At 44.6% G+C, this 17,532-nt stretch overlaps 1 pseudogene; it reads right to left on the reverse strand.

Moving 5' to 3' along the window:
* Positions 1-13,868: 13,868 nt before the first annotated feature.
* Positions 13,869-17,080, reverse strand: LOC114681968 (annotated as a pseudogene).
* Positions 17,081-17,532: the final 452 nt, after the last annotated feature.

A 17,532-nucleotide genomic window follows, 5' to 3' on the forward strand; every position in this document is an offset into this window, starting at 1 on the left:
GGGGTGGGACTGGGGGAGGTGGGGGATGGGAGAAAGGGAGGAAGGGGGAACTGAGATTGGTATGTAAAATGAAAAAAAAACTTTTTTTTAAAAAAAAGTAAATAAATTAAAAATAGAGAATCACAATTTAAAACAATATAACTGGATCAGTGGCTCCTAGTTTTGGCTGTACAGTAGCATCACCTGGAGAGCTTTCAGAGGAAACAATGTCCAAGCCCCATGCAATACTACTTAGTACATAAATACAACAGAATCATTGGCCAGTGGGCCCAGGCATTTATAGTTTTTTTTTTTTTTAATTTAACTTTTTATTTTATGTTCATTGGTGTGAGGGTGTCAGATCCTCTGGAACTGGAGTTACAGACAGTTGTGAGCTGCCACGTGGGTGCTGAGAAGCTGGGAATTGAACCCAGGTCCTCTGGAAGAGCAGCCAGTGCTCTTAGCCACTGAACCATCTCTCCAGCCCCGACATTTATAGTTTTAAAAGCTCAGATTATGATAGTTTGGGCCAAGTTTGGTCATCTGTGAGTGCTAGCAGATATTTCCACTGGGGCCATTGAAAACATAAATAAGTGTATTTCACTTTTATTTTCTTGAAATGGGATCTCACTGTGTTATCTAAGCTGACCTTTGCAATCCTGTGCTCAGGCAGTTCCCCTAACTTAGCCAACAAGATCATATTTTGTAGCCCAGGTAGCCTTGGAACACACAGCCCTCCTGCGTCAGCATCCTGAGTGTTGTGATTACAGGTGTATATCACCATGCTTCTGCAACAGTAATTTTTAATTTAATTTTAATCCATTAATTCATTGAGATTTCAATTCAATTTAATAGACATGCATAAATTGTATAGATATTTCAGTAGCTGCAAAGATAATGCTAAAAATAATGGCTCGTTTCCTATGAGCTGGACTACATGAGCCAGCGCTCTGCTTACAATTTCCCATTTAATCTTCACTCTACCCTGTGAGGTTGGTACTGTTGTTCCCATATCGTACAGCTATATTAGTTACCGGGTGGTTCAACTATTAGTACAGATCACACAGCTCTAAGTTAGAGCTGAGATTTGAACTCCAGCACAAGACTCCTTCCTCGATGTTATTGTCTAACACTATAGCCACTGGCAAAATGGGGCTACTGGATACTTGGAATGAGACTAGTCCTAAATGATATGTGCTGTCAACTTAAAGGGTACACCTGGTTTCAGAGACATTTTATAAAAGAATAGAAGATCTCAGTAATATTTTGAGTGACAGGTGAAATGTCTCAGCAGAAGACCCAGTTTCAGATGCCAACACCTACATGGTATTTCAGAGCCATCTGTAGCTCCAGTTCCAGGGGAGCTGACACCCTCTTCTGGCCTCCATGGGCCCAAGGCATGAATATAGTAAACAGGCATAAATGCAGACAAAACATAACTTTTAAAAGTAAAATGATTTTATTATATGCTTTGCGCAATATTTTGATAATGATTAAAATATAGAGTTGGTTTTTATCTTTATTTTTTTAAAGTTGTGATTACTAGTGAATTTGACTTGCGTGGTTCACATTAGCTTTTCACTGCACTGTTTTGCTTACTGGGTGCATACTAAATCATGGCCTTTGCTTGAATCAGAGATAAAGCGAATGGATCATGATGATAAAAAGCTCACTGATTGAGTGCTGGGGATGTAGTTCAGTGGTAAAGCATCTGTAGCCTATGCATGCAGGCCCTTGGAATCAAACATTTCTTCCTAAATTGTATTGAAATTAAGAGCTATAAAAGAAGAGGGGGGATTTCTAATTTGTTAATTAGAATTAATTGATTAATTGAAGGAGAATTTCTAATATATTAAGATTACTTCACGGAGATTAATGGTGATGGTGAGGATAAGTGAAAATACACAGTGCATTTGGAAATAGGCTACTAGTCTAGTTTGAGATAAATGACACAGAAAGAAGAGAAGAGGTCAGGCATGGTGGCACACACCCATAGTCCTAACATTTGTGAGTCAGAAGCAGGATCACCAAAAGTTCAAGACCAGGGTGGTCTGTATAGTGTGTTCTGGGTGGGCAAAGCCTTTACGACACTATCATACGAGAGAGAGAGAGAGAGAGAGAGAGAGAGAGAGAGAGAGAGAGAGAGAGAGAGAGAGAGAGAGAGAAGAAAGAGGAGCGAGGAATGGTGAATACCTTTAATCCTAGCATTCAGGAGGCAAAGGCAGGCAGATTTCTGTGAGGTAAAGGCTAGGGCTAGATAGTGAGCTCTTGATTCAAAAAATAAAATGAGAAAGAAGAGGAGGAAGAGGAAGAGAATCTCTCAAAATGAAAGAACCCGGACTTGATGCCAGGCTGAGTTAGGAACCCGAGTCTGTGTAAAATACAATTCAGTACATGAAAACAGTGAATCTCTCCAGTGAAAACAGTGAATCTCTCCAGTGGGAACAGAGAAAGCAGAACAAAGAAGTGGGAGACTGGAGGAATAGGTCAATAAGGTCAGAATTGTCAGAATTTTCATTTTCTAAGTGTAACATGATTTAAACGGCTAGCTTTAGAGTCAAAGGCTGAGACAAGTGAAGGATAGAGCTCTCAATTTACCCATCTAAAAGGGTAAATGAGACTGCACGATCCTTAATGATCTGTCAAGGTCAAAATTCTAAGACATGGTGATATTACAAATGGCAATAAGACATAGTCAAGTTACCTTCTGAAATCAGCTACTTGTGTTTTTTGGTTCTCTTGATGTCTTAGTTTATCTTCCCCTTGCATTTATGACCAATTCTTTTTCAAAGTCTTCTGTCATAGCGCATTTAAAGCTGCTGAACTTGATGGAGTGAGTAGAGAAGGAACATGTAAATTATTTAAAGGTTATTTAAATCTTTTGCTGCCCAAGACACTATAATGACTAAGACACAACTCGGGGAAAGTGCAAAATGACAAGAAGTTACGGAACTAAAAGTGATTAGTGTCCTCTTACATCTTGGAGGCCCTCTTATGTTTATTCGAAACAACATGAATTCGTGAACGATGATAGTGCTTAATTGAAATTACTCACAGTATGGGATGCTTTTTAGGAGCTGCCAGACATCCTGTTGCTCTTTCAACTGCTCGCTGCATGTACAAAACAAACTAATGTAGATGCAAACACTGATAATTGAGGCCAGTATGCCAGCCTGTCTTTTCAGTGAACACAACTGGTTTTGATTTAAATGGTTTTAAGTATGCATACAGTGCATACATGGTTTTCTACATATATAGTCCCCTTGAGATAGCAAGATGCCTCAATAACAAGCAGGATTCTGACCCTCCTTCAGAGACTGAGCCAAGAAGGTACAGACTGGGACCGTAGACCTGCAACAGAACTGATCTTGGTGTGGGGACATCCACAACATGGCCTTTCTCTGGCATTATCAAAACGGTTGCAATGTCAGAAAGAGGAAAAGGAGGATGCCTCAAATCAAAGAGTTTGTTTATGTGTTTACTCGTTTAAAACAAAAGGTCTCATGTTTCTCAGGCTGGCCTCCAACTTACCATGTAGCTGAGAATGACCTTGAATTTTTCATCCTCCTGGCTCCACTTCCCAAGTGCTGGGATTATAGGTGTGCACCAACAAGTTCAGTTTATACGGCACTGAGGGATCAGTCTTGGGGTTTTGTTAATGCTAGGCAAGCACTGCACCGAGACAGCTACATCCCCCATCTTGAGTCATATTACTATACAGAAGCAGGAGCAGAGAATGTGTGAAGCCTTCTTGTGCTGGAGTCCATTTTATGTTGCTGTAACAGCATCTACAGAGTAATTCAATAAGAAGAGAGGTATATTTAGTTCACAGTTCTGGAGACTATATGCTCTGCATCTGCTGATGGCTTTATGTTGCATCATACATAATGGAGCATATCTAAGGCTCACACAGAGCAAGCTAGTCAGACAGATCCCAATCTTCTAACAAAGCATTTCCCATGATAACCCATTGATTCATCCCAACATTGCTAATATGTAAGTAACTGTTTGTTAGAGTTGTCCTTCAATAGCTGAAAGGAATTTATAATCTACTCCTGTAATACTAAGATTTTTTTAACAAATGGAATTTGCATCAGGCATGGCAGTGTACTCCTGTGATCCCTGCATTTGGAAAGCTGAGGCTGGAAAATAAATTCAAGTTCAAAGCCAGCCTGGGTTACACAGTGAGTTGTAGGTAAACCTGAACTATATAGAGGCCCTGTCTCAAAAAAAAGAGGAAAAAGTTCAGTAGAATTTGAAGTTGGGAATGTTGGCACATACCTGTAATGGAAGCACCTGGGAGACTGAGGTGGGGGGGGTGGAACCTGGATTCTAGGTCAGCCAGACTACAAAATGAGGATCCTGTGTTAAAACAAAGCAAAGAAACTAGCTAGAAATCTTTTTGAAAATGGAGGTTAGATTTTTTTTAAGTTTCATATTTTTATTTATTTTTTGTTCTTATATTTATCTAATTTTACTTACACATTTTCCCTTCATAAGGCAATCAGAATTATTTTAAATCTCCTTTTCTTTCCCTCTTCATCAGATTAGTCTTTAAAGAACCTTTTTATTGATTCTTTGTGGATTTGACATTATGCATCCCGATCCCACTCATCTCCCCACTCTCTCACATCTGCCCTCTGTCCTTGCAACCTCCCCCCAAAACGAAACACACACACACACACACCCGGGAGTCACACAGTCTATACACTTTAGTCCACACATCTTTATCTGCAAGTGTTCATTGCTGAGTCATTGGTCTGGTCTGAGGTCTGGCTTCTGCTGCATTATTGATAATGGGCCCTCACTGGGATTTCTCTCGGATATCCTGTTATCCTGTGTCATGGAGATCCTGTAGCTTTGGATCTGTAGGTCCGGCCCCTTCACCTGTTCCTGCAGTTCATAGTTGAGATGGATGTTGGGTGGGCTAACTCATAGACCTGGTTCTGGCCCTGGGTGGTAGCTGCGTTGGTCAGCCCGCCAGCTTTCCCTCATCATCACCACCAGGGGGAGCACTCCAGCACTGCCCTAGCTAGCTCACCCAAAGCAGCAGGCAACAAGGAGCAGAGTCAGTCAGCTCTCCTACACTCAAGCCCCTGGTCCAACTTGCCCACCCCTACAGGACCAGCTCTACCATTGTCCCCAGGTGAGGTACAGGGCCCACTCTCCCGATTTCTGTAGGAGGTATATGGTGTGTGGGGGGGCAGGTCACCTCTCCTGCTCTCATGCCCTCAGGGCGGGCTCGCCTGCATCCCAGCCAATAGGGTCAACTCTACTGTGCTGTCCAGGTGAGGTGTAATGCCTGCTCTCCTGTGTGCTGCAGCCAGTGAGGGACCGCATCAGCTCTCCCATTCTCATGACCTCAGGGTCAGCTCTATCACTGTCATAGGTGGGGAGGGAAGGGGAGGTAGGGAGATCTTCTCTTCCTCTTCCATTCTACCATAAGGCAGGCAAGGGGTGGAATCAGATCTCCCACATACATTCTGGAGGCTGAATCACCTAGCCCTCTGGCCATCCCCCCCCTCCCACCTACCGTCAACAGGGTCAGCTCTCCCACTCATGACCTGTGACCTGGGACCCTGGGACCAGTTTTTCCTGCCTTCAGTAGGTGCTGAGGCAAGACCAGTACTCCCTAGGGCCAGAGGGGTGGGGCCAACTCTGTGAAACCCTATCCTTGCCTTGGGTGGTAATAGGAGCCGCAAAGACAGACCTCAGACCTCAGCTGCAGGAGGGCTACAGACCCAGACTTGGGCCCTGTCAGTAGCCCAGGCCCAGACCAACACCATATCCCTGGGTGGTAGTGCAGGCCACTCAGATCTGTACGGCTCCAACAGAGGCACAGCACTGGGATACTGACACGACCCTAGGTGGTGGCCCCAGACCCCTGACGTCCAAGTGGCCCTTGGTGGCAACATGGGCTAAGGTTATCAACACAGCTCCCGCCTGTGGTTGTACCATGGACCCAGACATGGTACTTGGCAGCATTTCAGGCCTGGACATCACCTTGGTACCCTGATAGCAGTGCAGGCCCCTCAGATTGACATGACCCTTGTGGGGTCACATTCTTCAGACACTAACATGGTTGCAGGTGGCAGCCTAGACTCCTGGCATCTGCAGGGCCCTTGGAAGAAACAGGAGCCACAGATACCCATGACTGCATTAGCAACAGTCCATGCCTGGACCTCACTCACCATAGTCCTGGGTAGCAAGCAGGCCATCTACATCAGCCCGTTCCTCACCGCATTCACAAGATCGCCTCTCTCCCCAGTTCATGAACCATTCTGCCTCGTTCTCTCTTCTCTCCCAATTCCTCACCCTGTACTCACAATAATGGTGCCGGACCACAGGTGCTGTGGGGCTGCTGGTTGATTTCTGCCCACCCAAGCCAAAAGGCATGGTGAGGAGCTGTGGCTTGGCGGTTAGGTTTTATAATAAAGTACTTTCTTTTCTCCTTAAGATGACCAAATGGTTTTGTTTGTTTGTTTGTTTGAGACATGGTTTCTCTGTGTTACAGCCCTAGCTGTCCTGGAACTGGCTCTGTAGACCAGACTGGCCTTGCACTCACAGAGATCTGCCTGTTTCTGCCTCCAGAGTGCTGGGATTAAAGGCGTGCGCCATCCCACCTGGCTTTTTTTGTGGATTTTTTTTGCCTGTTAATTTGGTAGTTTCACTGAATTTTGAGTGCTTCACACTTGTCCCTCAGCAGCTCAGAAGTTTGCATGAGATAGACTCAAGCGGAGAAACCAGAAACCAGCCTTGCTTTGAATCTGACTTGTTTATTGAGTGTCATCTTAAAGTTAAAGACATGCTTTGTTTTGTTGTTGATTTTTAAGGAGTAATATTCCATATTCTGTCTTGTTTTGTTTTGAAACAGAGTTTCACACTAGGCCTGGCTGGTCTGGAACTCACTATGTAGCTCAGGTGGGCCTTGTGGGCAAGGCATTCCTAACTCAGTCTCCCAAATACTGGGATTACAGGGGTGACCCATTATACCTGGCAATATTCCTTGTATTGACAGACACTGAGACACTATGAAGGCTTGGGGAAATTTAAAAACAGAAAGGCTCTGGGAAAATGTTTACTATACACCTTGTAATGCATGCTGATTGTATTTTGGTTTTATTAACTGCTTCTAGATGCTATTGTCATCCCCATTTTCTGTCAGATTTATCTGTGCTCTAAGAAGCAGGTGATCTTAGGGACCAAAGAAATGATCTCTCAGTAAATTACTCTTTTGTGTGTTTAGTTGTGCTTTTAAACAAGGTCTTACTCTGTAGTCCAGACTGGCATGGAATTACTACTATGTAGCTCATACTTTGAACTCATTTGACTCAGTGTCCTGAGAGCTGGATTATAGGTGTGAGCCAACATGCTTAGTTTAGTAAATTACTTTTAACTCCCTTACTGAATTTTTAGATTTTTATTGTTTAGGAACTTCTTTCTTTGAACATGTTTATACTTAAAAAAATAACTTTAAATGAGCATATAAAGTAATGGGTGTTGTTCTGGTATTTTCATTCCTATGCACCATATTATACTTTGTTCTAATTCTTCTCAACCCCCACTGCCCTCCCCATACTGTACACTGCCCCTTCTAGCTCCTTCCCTTCCTTTTCCCCAGGTAGTCTCTGTCTTGCTTTCATGTCACATGTATTCCATTACTCTTTCTCACCCCCTTACTATTATTTGTGTGTGTGTGTGTGTGTGTGTGTGTGTGTGTGTGTGTGTATGTGTGTATGTGTGTATGTGTGTGTGTGGTGTCAGGGAAAGAAATGATAGTAATGTACTAACAACTGTGAGATGAGATTATTCTAAAGGTACCCAGGGCATGATGAGATGTGCCCCTAATTGCAGAGAATGTGTACCTGTCGGTGAAGGGAAGTAGGAGGGAAAGAATTTCTATACAGATATTGTATTCTATAATGAGTAATATCACCTACTTCCCTTCTTTCTAATATTAGTCAGCTAATACTGAATAACAATAAAGTACAAAATTCAACTGGTCACAACAATTAGCATTTGTTTTTTAAACATTAATTAATGGCTGTTTGATCAAGTCACTTAGGTTAGGAGACTGTGCTCCAAGTTATGTATGGAGTTCCTTTCCTGCTGCCGATGGGTTCAAATTTTCTCTAGGTATGTTTACTCTGGGCACAGGATAAAGAAGAACTGTATTTTCAGGGAAAGTCCTTCTGATGACCATAGCAGAAGCACAAGAGGGAAGTGAAGAGTGGATCTCTATAGACAGTTCTCAAAAGATAATATGGTCAATAAAGATGAAAAACAGCTTAATATTATTAGGTCTTAGAGAAATGAAATGCAAACCCACACTGAAATATCATCCTGCACACACTAGCATTACTATAGCTTTAAAAAGAATAATGAGTGTTGATGAAGATGTGAAAAAATAAATTACTGTAGCAATGTCAAATAGTTTGGTCACTTTAAGAAATCATGCTGTGTAGCCTGGTATGGTGGTATAAACCTGTAATCCTTGCACTTGGAATTATAACCTGGGATACATAGCAAAAGCCAGTTGGGGTGGGGTGGAGGAGAGGGAGAGACAGAGTTGAAGGGAGGGGAGAGAAGAGAGAAGCATTTTGTACATTGGTGAATTGTATTTTATATAAATTATATCTCAAATGCAGAAACACGCATTGCCTTTTAAAGTCTAGCTTTGAGATTGGTATGCTGCCATTTCTTGTGATTTAAGTGTAAAGCAAGTCATATGGCTGAGTTAAAAGTCAAAGAGTAGGGAAAGAAATACACATGGCAGACTACAAAGTCACATGACAAAGGACATAGATGTAAAGTTGAGTGAGTAACCATGACATTTTCAGGATAATGAATGGGACTAGAAATCATTACGTTTAGCAAACTAAGCCATCTCTCATATATGGATTGTAGACTCAAATTTTTATGTATGTATATATATATGTATATATATATATATATATATATATATATATATATATTTGTAGAATACAAAAAGAGAAAGGAGCTATTGATATAAAGGGAGGAAGAAGGGAAGAAAAGAACAAGGAGGGTGATGAAATACATGGGACCAGAAAACACCACTTGGTGGGAGGAAGGAGACTACCAAGGAGAGAAGGAAAGGAGGAAGGGGAGAGCGGAGGGAAACAAGTGACAGCTAGCATAATGTTATAAATGTATGAAAAATGTCATTTGTATGAAGGCTTTCCAAAATAAAAAAGGATAAAAGGAGCAAAATCCTTAAGTTTACATCCATTGATTTTACATACTTAAATGGCACTCAGAAGTATTGCATGATGGGATAGTAAGTTAGATTCTTAATACATCAGGGTGGCTAAAAAATGGATTATTTTTACTGGAGTTCTCTGATGAACTGAAAATCAGCAAGAAATCCATGTTTTTGTTTATTTCCATCTTTTTGGTAAAAATTGTGAAAACATTCATGAGTCCATTTTCCTCTCAAATTTAAGAAGTCTAGCAAACTGAATGAAATGCTTGATTCAAAGATTATGTATAAATCGAGGTGACAAAGTCTGGTTTAGGGTCTATCAGAGTCACTTGTCTCCGCTGTGGTTTGGTCCATTTATTTAACCTCTTGGAATCTTAGTTTCCCCAGTCACAAAACAGTGGTAATCATAATTCATGCAAACTTCCTAGTACAGTATTTGGAATATTGTAAGCCTTCAGAAAAAATTGTTACCAGTATCATTATTATTGTTAGTTATAGGTATAATGGGGTGTGGGGGACCAGCCCCCACACTTATTTACCCCAGGAACTCTTGAGGATTGAGGGATAAGAGACTTAGAAATATGGAGGGAGAAACAGAGAAAACGCAGGATAGACTCGGGTGGGCCTGGATCCTTATCCACCGGCCCAGGGCTTTATTCCAAAGGGCTGTTTATAACAATGCCTCCCCTTGCTAGTTATACCCTCACCTGGTACCCAAGCCTGTGGTCCAATCAACCTCCCGTGCAGTCCTGCCGGGTACAGCCACCAGGAAACTTAGTGGGCTCCAACAGTTCCCTCTTCTTTATATTTTAAAAGAAAAAATTCTTGATGCAAGTGCATCAAACTTAAAGACAAACAGGTTAACGTAATTCTAATATAAATATTGCTATGCATAGTTACAATTTTCTCAATCTTACATCTTAAAGCAAATGCAATATTTCTTGCTAATAAAACATAGGATAAACTTCTGATGTATACATCTTAAACTTAAATACTTTCTTAACTTCACTAAACCATGGTGCATCAATATCAATAGGTTCACATAATAATTTCTACAAGCCTACTCTCAACCTGCAATTTAGAACTATACAAAACATAACATTAATTCACTCAAGTAACACGAAAATATTTTTTAAATTAAATATACTGAATAATACTAACATTCCCTTTGCTTAAAAGAAAAACTCTATTTAAACAGTTCCGTTTTCACATAAACAGTTCCACAAGCAGTTCATAAGTCATCACTGTTGATAGAGTATAGATGCATAAGTAAATTCAAACTGCCCCATTGTAATGAAATCATTACTGTCTATTTTATTTTTTAAGTTCAAAAGTTCAAAAAGAGTTCTGGTAGCATTTCTAAAAGTTCCCTTGAGTGCTCATAGTCAGGGCCTGGCTTGTCAGCTGCCCTTAAGTCTGTGTATAGCTATCAGAGTAATGACTCTGAAGCAAACAGTTCCAAATAGAAGTCCCACAACCAAAACTTTTGAGTTCAAGCAAGTCTCCCTGAAACCTCCGATTTCAGCTACCGCTGTGCTTTGCAGTCTGTAGCCTTCCCGAACCAGTCCCGGACCAGGCTAGAGCCACACAGGCTCAAGGCTCCTTCAGCTGCTGTGAGCTGAAAATGAGCTGAAAATGTGGCCTTCCCACAGCAACCCCAGCTTTCGGAGGAAAGATCCATTACCTGCACCGCTGACAGTCCAAGTGCTCAGCAAACCTGGTCTGGAATCCTCCGTAGAGGTCAGCAGTTTTTGTTTTGCTGTTCAGCCTGGAGCGCCCAGCAGTTCCCGTGTTTCTCGCAGTTTTTTGTTTTTTTGCTGTTCAGCCTGGAGCGCCCAGCAGTTCCCGTGTTTCTCGCAGTTTTTTCAGTTTTGGTTTGGGTGTTCAGCCTGGAGCACGCAGCAGTTCCCGTGTTTCTCGCAGTTTTTTCAGTTTTGGTTTGGGTGTTCAGCCTGGAGCGCCCAGCAGTTCCCGTGTTTCTCGCAGTTTTTTCAGTTTTGGTTTGGCTGTTCAGCCTGGAGCGCCAGCAGTTCCGTGTTTCTCGCAGTTTTTTCAGTTTTGGTTTGGGCTGTTCAGCCTGGAGCGCCCAGCAGTTCCCGTGTTTCTCGCAGTTTTTGCAGTTTTGGTTTGGCTGTTCAGCCTGGAGCGCCCAGCAGTTCCCGTGTTTCTCGCAGTTTTTTCAGTTTTGGTTTGGGTGTTCAGCCTGGAGCGCCCAGCAGTTCCCGTGTTTCTCGCAGTTTTTTCAGTTTTGGTTTGGGTGTTCAGCCTGGAGCGCCCAGCAGTTCCCGTGTTTCTCACAGTTTTTGCAGTTTTGGTTTGGCTGTTCAACCTGGAGCGCCCAGCAGTTCCCGTGTTTCTCGCAGTTTTTTCAGTTTTGGTTTGGTGTTCAGCCTGGAGCACGCAGCAGTTCCCGTGTTTCTCGCAGTTTTTGCAGTTTTGGTTTGGTGTTCAGCCTGGAGCACGCAGCAGTTCCCGTGTTTCTCGCAGTTTTTTCAGTTTTGGTTTGGGTGTTCAGCCTGGAGCGCCCAGCAGTTCCCGTGTTTCTCGCAGTTTTTTCAGTTTTGGTTTGGGTGTTCAGCCTGGAGCACGCAGCAGTTCCCGTGTTTCTCGCAGTTTTTGCAGTTTTGGTTTGGCTGTTCAGCCTGGAGCGCGCAGCAGTTCCCGCGTGGCTCGCAGTTTTTACAGTTTTGGTTTGGCTGTTCAAGCTGGAGCATCCAGTAGTTCCCGTGTGTCTCAGCTATTTGTCCAGCACTGACACCGCTTTTCCGTCCTGGAAGCAGTTTGGTCTCTGCAGTCTCTGTTGTTCATTGCTGCTCTGCTCCTTGTTCATCTTTCGGAGGCGACGCAAATCGCTGGGCTTTCTCTGCCATTCACCTTTCTCGAAGTGTAGCGTCTCAAAGGTTGCAGAATCTTGCTGTTCACCTTTCCCGCAGCGCAGCATTTCTGCAGGGCTTTCCAAACTGTTGCTTGTCATTAGTCTCTCTCGTAGCTTAGCTTGTTCATGTTTTCACCGCGGCTTTCTTTCAGTAGAAAGCTTGTAGACCCTCGTGCATCTGCCATCTGCACGGCATTGATGCCTTGAGGATTTCAGCTTTCAAGACCCTGTGGCTGCTATTCTCTGAAGCTGGCTGTCTTTGGAGCTGTTTCTTGTTGTTCTTGGTGGCTTTCTGGAACTGCCACGTTCACACAGTCCACCGTGGACATTGCTGTCTGGGTCCAAGGTTGGGAAAACGTACTCTAAATTACTTTTTTCACCATATCCTTAAACCTAAGGCCTATATATTCTAAACCTACATTTTTCTTACTCATTTTATATTAAACCTATGACCTATTTAATCTATATTCTATCATTCAAGCCTACATAATAAACTTACATTTTATAGGACTACTCTAGTACTTTTTCTAACTTAGCAAACATCTAAAAGAGATATATTATTCTTACTCTTAACTAACTTAAATTAGGAAGACTCTCTTAGCTTCACATCTGTAATTTCAGTGTCTTTCTGGCAAGATGGGAGAAAGGAAAATTTCTGCCTGGGTAAGTGAGCTTGATAAATGAAAAAAGGAGGAGGGGAGTGTGAAAGAAAGGACAGGCTGCAAACAGGCACTCCCTGAATAATTCAGCTAGAGGAAGAATAAGGACAGAATAGCACAAGCAAAATGTGGGTCAGAAATGAGCAGATGAAGATCCCAGGTAGTGAAATGAGAGAGCTGATTCCCACAACTTGTCCTCTGACCTCCACTGAGTGCCATGGTGTGCGTGTGTGTGTGTGTGTGTGTGTGTGTGTGTGTGTGTGTGAGAAGAGAGAGAGAGAGAGAGAGAAGAGAGAGAGAGAGAGAGAGAGAGAGAGAGAACAACAGGATCTCCTGGTGCGCTTTTCTTTAAAAATAATAATACGTGTACAATCCAGATGAGCGTGTGTTCTTGACAAGTGAGCTAACTCCTGTCTAAATGGTGTCGGATATTACGTTACACACCACATGATGACAGCTTAATCAGTGGTGGATTACAAATAACATAGCAGTCTTGTACATTTATATCACCTTAGAGCCACCTTCTGATAGGGTCTGGAGTATGACGCACTAAGGATTGGTCTGTATATGAACCTGAGTCATTTTTCTTTTTTTTTTCCTTTTTATGAGGTTTTTTTTCTTTGTTTTTGTTTAATATGAAAATTACTTGAAAAGACAAGGGACCAACCCCGCCAGGCAGCTTAGCCGCTGCTGGCCGCACCAATTCTAACATTCCAGGTGTAAGTTACAGAGCTCAAGTTCATCTACAAAAAAAGTAATAAAAATAAAATCTAAAATGGCACCTTCAACAGAACACAACAAAACCTTAGAGCCCATCCCGGGGTGAGAAGCCCTGTATGTAGCACAGGGCCCGGGCGTTCCTCATCTCTGCTCCAGCCAGAAAGTAAACACAAAGCTAAAAAAGACTCCTTGGTGTCTTGGAATAAGTTCGACCACACTTCTTCCCCCGCACGTCCACCAGAGGAGCAGTGTCTCTGCTTGTGAAGGCGGGACTTGGGGCGCTATAGAGTCAGAGGGTGGGGTGGGCAGCAGTCTGGGTGGGGGAGGCCGCTTGGCCTCTGCAGGCCTCTCTGGATACTCAGGGGGGGGGGCTGATGGAGGGGCCCAGGCAGGCCACACTGTGGGTGGCCACCTAGTCCTCAATAACAATGGGCTCATCATTGACTGGTGCAGGTAGGAGTGTCCGCAGCGGCAAGGCCTGGCTGGCTCTGGCGCAGGGCAATATAGGCTTGTAGGGCCGGCGGGCAGCATGCTTGGTTTCTGAGGACGAGAGCAGCTTGCGGTTTTTCCTCAGGGTTAGGCTTAGGGTCTCCTCAGTGGCCAAAATACGTCGTCTGTGGCGTCAATCGAGTTCATTCGCCGCCGCTTGACGGGAGGCAGGGAGCCACCAAGGATTAGGCACACTTTGGTGGGGTAGGACTTCCCATTGAGCAGGAGATTTCGACTTGATCCCTTGTGCCTGCTCTGTCCATGGTTTGCCAGACCCCTACTGGGTATCAAGAGGCGCTTCTTCCTGTTGCCATTTACCCACCCCATTGTGTTGCTCATAGCTCCTCTAGCCCAAGATGGTGGGGGAGCCATTGTTGATAACAAGGGCTGACTTGGCAGGGGCCAGACTGCTGAGCACACTGGATGAACTCTTCACAGGGTCAGGCTTGGGGGTGGGGGGAGGGATGGGTCTCTAGGTACCGGAGCACAGCCTCCAGGGGCTTCTGCACTACCCGCTTCAGCGCCAGTGGGCTCTGGGAAGCTTCAGGCAGCCGTGCTGTGCATTCAGCCTTGATTGTTGCGCTGTTAATGGGCACGTAACGGTGGCGTGCGGCATGCCATGGGCGTAGCAGCTCACGGCACAAGCGCCAGGCAATGCGTGTCAACTTGGTAGTGTGCAGGAAGAAGGCCTGCCTTGTCTTCACGGCAAACTTGGGGCTCCCACTGCCCCGGGCTGGGATACCATGCGGACTCACGTTATTGCGGTTTGGTCCCGGCCTCTCTCCATCTAATCGGGTTGGCATTTTCAAACTACCATATTTCTTCCAATACGTCCAACAAGATGCGCAGAGGCGACACGGCTGGACGTATCTGTTGGTGATCTTCCACATGTAGTAATATGCAGTGATGCTGGTGAGCGATTTCCATGGGAGAAAATCTTGTTAAATGTCTGTGAAATCTCTCCCGTATTTTTCCAGAGCTTCCTCAAAAAGGTTGGCTTCTGATGCTGACCACTCCTCCATCTCATCCCTGCAGAGCATCAGCCTACCCTGAGGCACAAGGGCTGAGATAGCCTTGGAGTGTCGTAGATGTTGTTGTGCAGTATGTCCATGGCATGAAACAGGGTGATGTCTCGGGAGGCTGCTATGGCACTCATGTGCAGGCTAGGCTGCCGCACGGAGCTGCTTCAATCCAGGGCCCGTGCGAAGGTGCCCACGGGGCGGGCCACTACAAGGAACTGGTCAGTCTGCTTATCCACAAGCAGATTATGGGCTTCACACACCTTGGTCTCCAGTTTTGACTGATCACAGCCATCCTCCTCACCTTCTTTCAGCAAGTCAGTGATGTCAGCCTGGTACCGGCTTCCTACTTTGTCAGCTAGGAGGGTCTTCTGCTGTGAGTCTTAGACTAGAGAATAGAAGAAGAAATCCTCACGCTCCAGGTAGGATTTGAGTGACTCAGTCTCATTGAGCAGGGTAACACTGCCTTTGCCCCTGATGTGGGTGGCAGGCAGTGACTCCAGCTGCTGAGAGAGGAATAGTTCCCGATGCTGCAGCTGATGCTTAAGTTTCTCAGGCAGGTCCACCATCTCTGGGTTCTCTATCTCTTCCTCCACTTCCCCTTCCTCGCTGGTGTCCGCCCCACCCCCCACCCCGGTCCGGCCCTATAGCAGACTGACAGGGTTGCATGCTTGTCAGCCAGGGCGATGAGATGAGACTGCTGGAAATATCCGGCCTTCTGTAGAAACACACTACCTTGGCCTCCCCTCCACCCTCCACATTCCCTTATTTTGAATCTTATTGAGCTCTTCAAATCTGCGGATCAGGTACGGGTTGCTGGAGGAGTTTTCAAAGTAGACACAGTCTCCCACCCTGTACACGTTGGCTGCCAGGTCCGGGCCGGCGGTGGGGCCGCAGGGCGAGGTCGCTGGCCGCCTACCTGGCGCCGGCCGGGGCGGGGGCGCCAGCGGGCGGTTTGAAGGGAGCAGGCTGCTCCACCGCTGCCGCTTCCGCGGCCGCTCCCGTTTTTCCTTTCTTTTGTTAAGTCCAGATAGCCAGAACTACCCCCCTGGCCTGCACTGTCTACCTCCAAGAGACAGCAACCATGTGACATTCACCACAGAGCTCCCTAAACCCAGCCACAAACAAGGATTTCGTTCTCTGGTGGATCACTACAATCCGATTTTCTACTCTGGCTGTCAAAATCTCTTCTGCTCTATTTATTTGTATCTCGTGTACAAGGGTAACTGGATAGACTTTTTTTTTTTAATAGTTTCTATTTTATCTAAACCAAGATCCAAGATTCTTAGACCTAAAATGGAAAATTGTATTTGAGCACTGCATTCCTCAAAAGCCCTGGCTTTCTGTGGTGGCTATGTTTCTGAAGGGCCGAGGTGTATCATTTATTGCTACCCATGTCTGTACGCCACTTCGTCAATCACTTGTGTCCCTTTGTTTGTGAAGCACAACAGAGTGTGCTTTCAGAAACCTTTTTGCATTCCTGGAGTCTAAAAATATTTGCGCGCAAATGTTGGGAATCCAGTCTCCTTACGATCTATGCTTTGCATGGGGAGCCGTACAGACTGTTGGGGTGCCATTGAAAGTTATATTTTGACCAATTTCACTTTAAGTCCTGGCTCCACACCACACTGACATCTGAGAAGCCTGGCATAGATCAAGGCAAAGCATAAATAACATTACAAAGTGAATACAAATTGTATAATGACAGTTTCCAAACTACTTGCCTACTTAAAAAAAAAAAAAAGTTAATTCAACACAAGTCCAGAGCTGGCTGCTGCATATGTGTTGTGGTGCCAGCCGGCAGAAACAGCTTTCCAAGGGGATTGGGGAAGTGAGAGCACACTCCGCCTTTTGTGAGGGGGTACAAACTGCATCACTCTCTCAAACCGCTGTTGTTCAGAGCTGGTGAATGGACACCATGATACTGCATGTCCTCCAGAGAAATTGCTTACTTTTCCTAGAGGTGAAGTGGCGTGGTGCCTAAGCTTGAGGAGGAGATTCCAGTCTATTTTTAAAGACAGCATTCTGGGCAGATAGACTGGATAAGCACTGAGCTGTACCTGGGCTGCTGTGTGCTGCTCCTTTTGGGGCAGTCTTTGGCCCCAGGGAACCACATGATTACAGAGAGGCTGGCCTTTTCTGGTTAGACAGGTCATTGCACTGTCCCAGCCCCCTGCTGTCTCCTGTGCAAGATGAAGGGAGGGTATAGGGTGACTGAAAGCGCCCTCCCCCATCCTTCCTTTAAATCAGATGTCTCTCAGCAGGAAAAAAAATGCAATTCTTGGAAGAGTGGCGTGGAAAAAATAGGGCTGGAATCCTGTTCTCAACCTTTCCCTAAGAGACTGGGGAACATCTATCTGTCTCATATGGGAAATTAAGGTAATGTTGTGTGAAGGTACCTCAAAAGAAACTACAAACGCATTTGCTAGGAAAGAGATAATGGGGTAAGGGCTCATTCTCTTGCTGGCTTCCAACTACCTTGAAAAATTGAGAAGGGCAGTACGGAGGTCTCAAATAAGTCCTCCTGAAATATCTTGCACTGTTTTCGGGAAAAGAGGTTTATGACGA

This window comes from Peromyscus leucopus, chromosome X (genome assembly GCF_004664715.2).
Source record: "Peromyscus leucopus breed LL Stock chromosome X, UCI_PerLeu_2.1, whole genome shotgun sequence".
Classification (NCBI taxonomy): Eukaryota; Metazoa; Chordata; class Mammalia; order Rodentia; family Cricetidae; genus Peromyscus; species Peromyscus leucopus.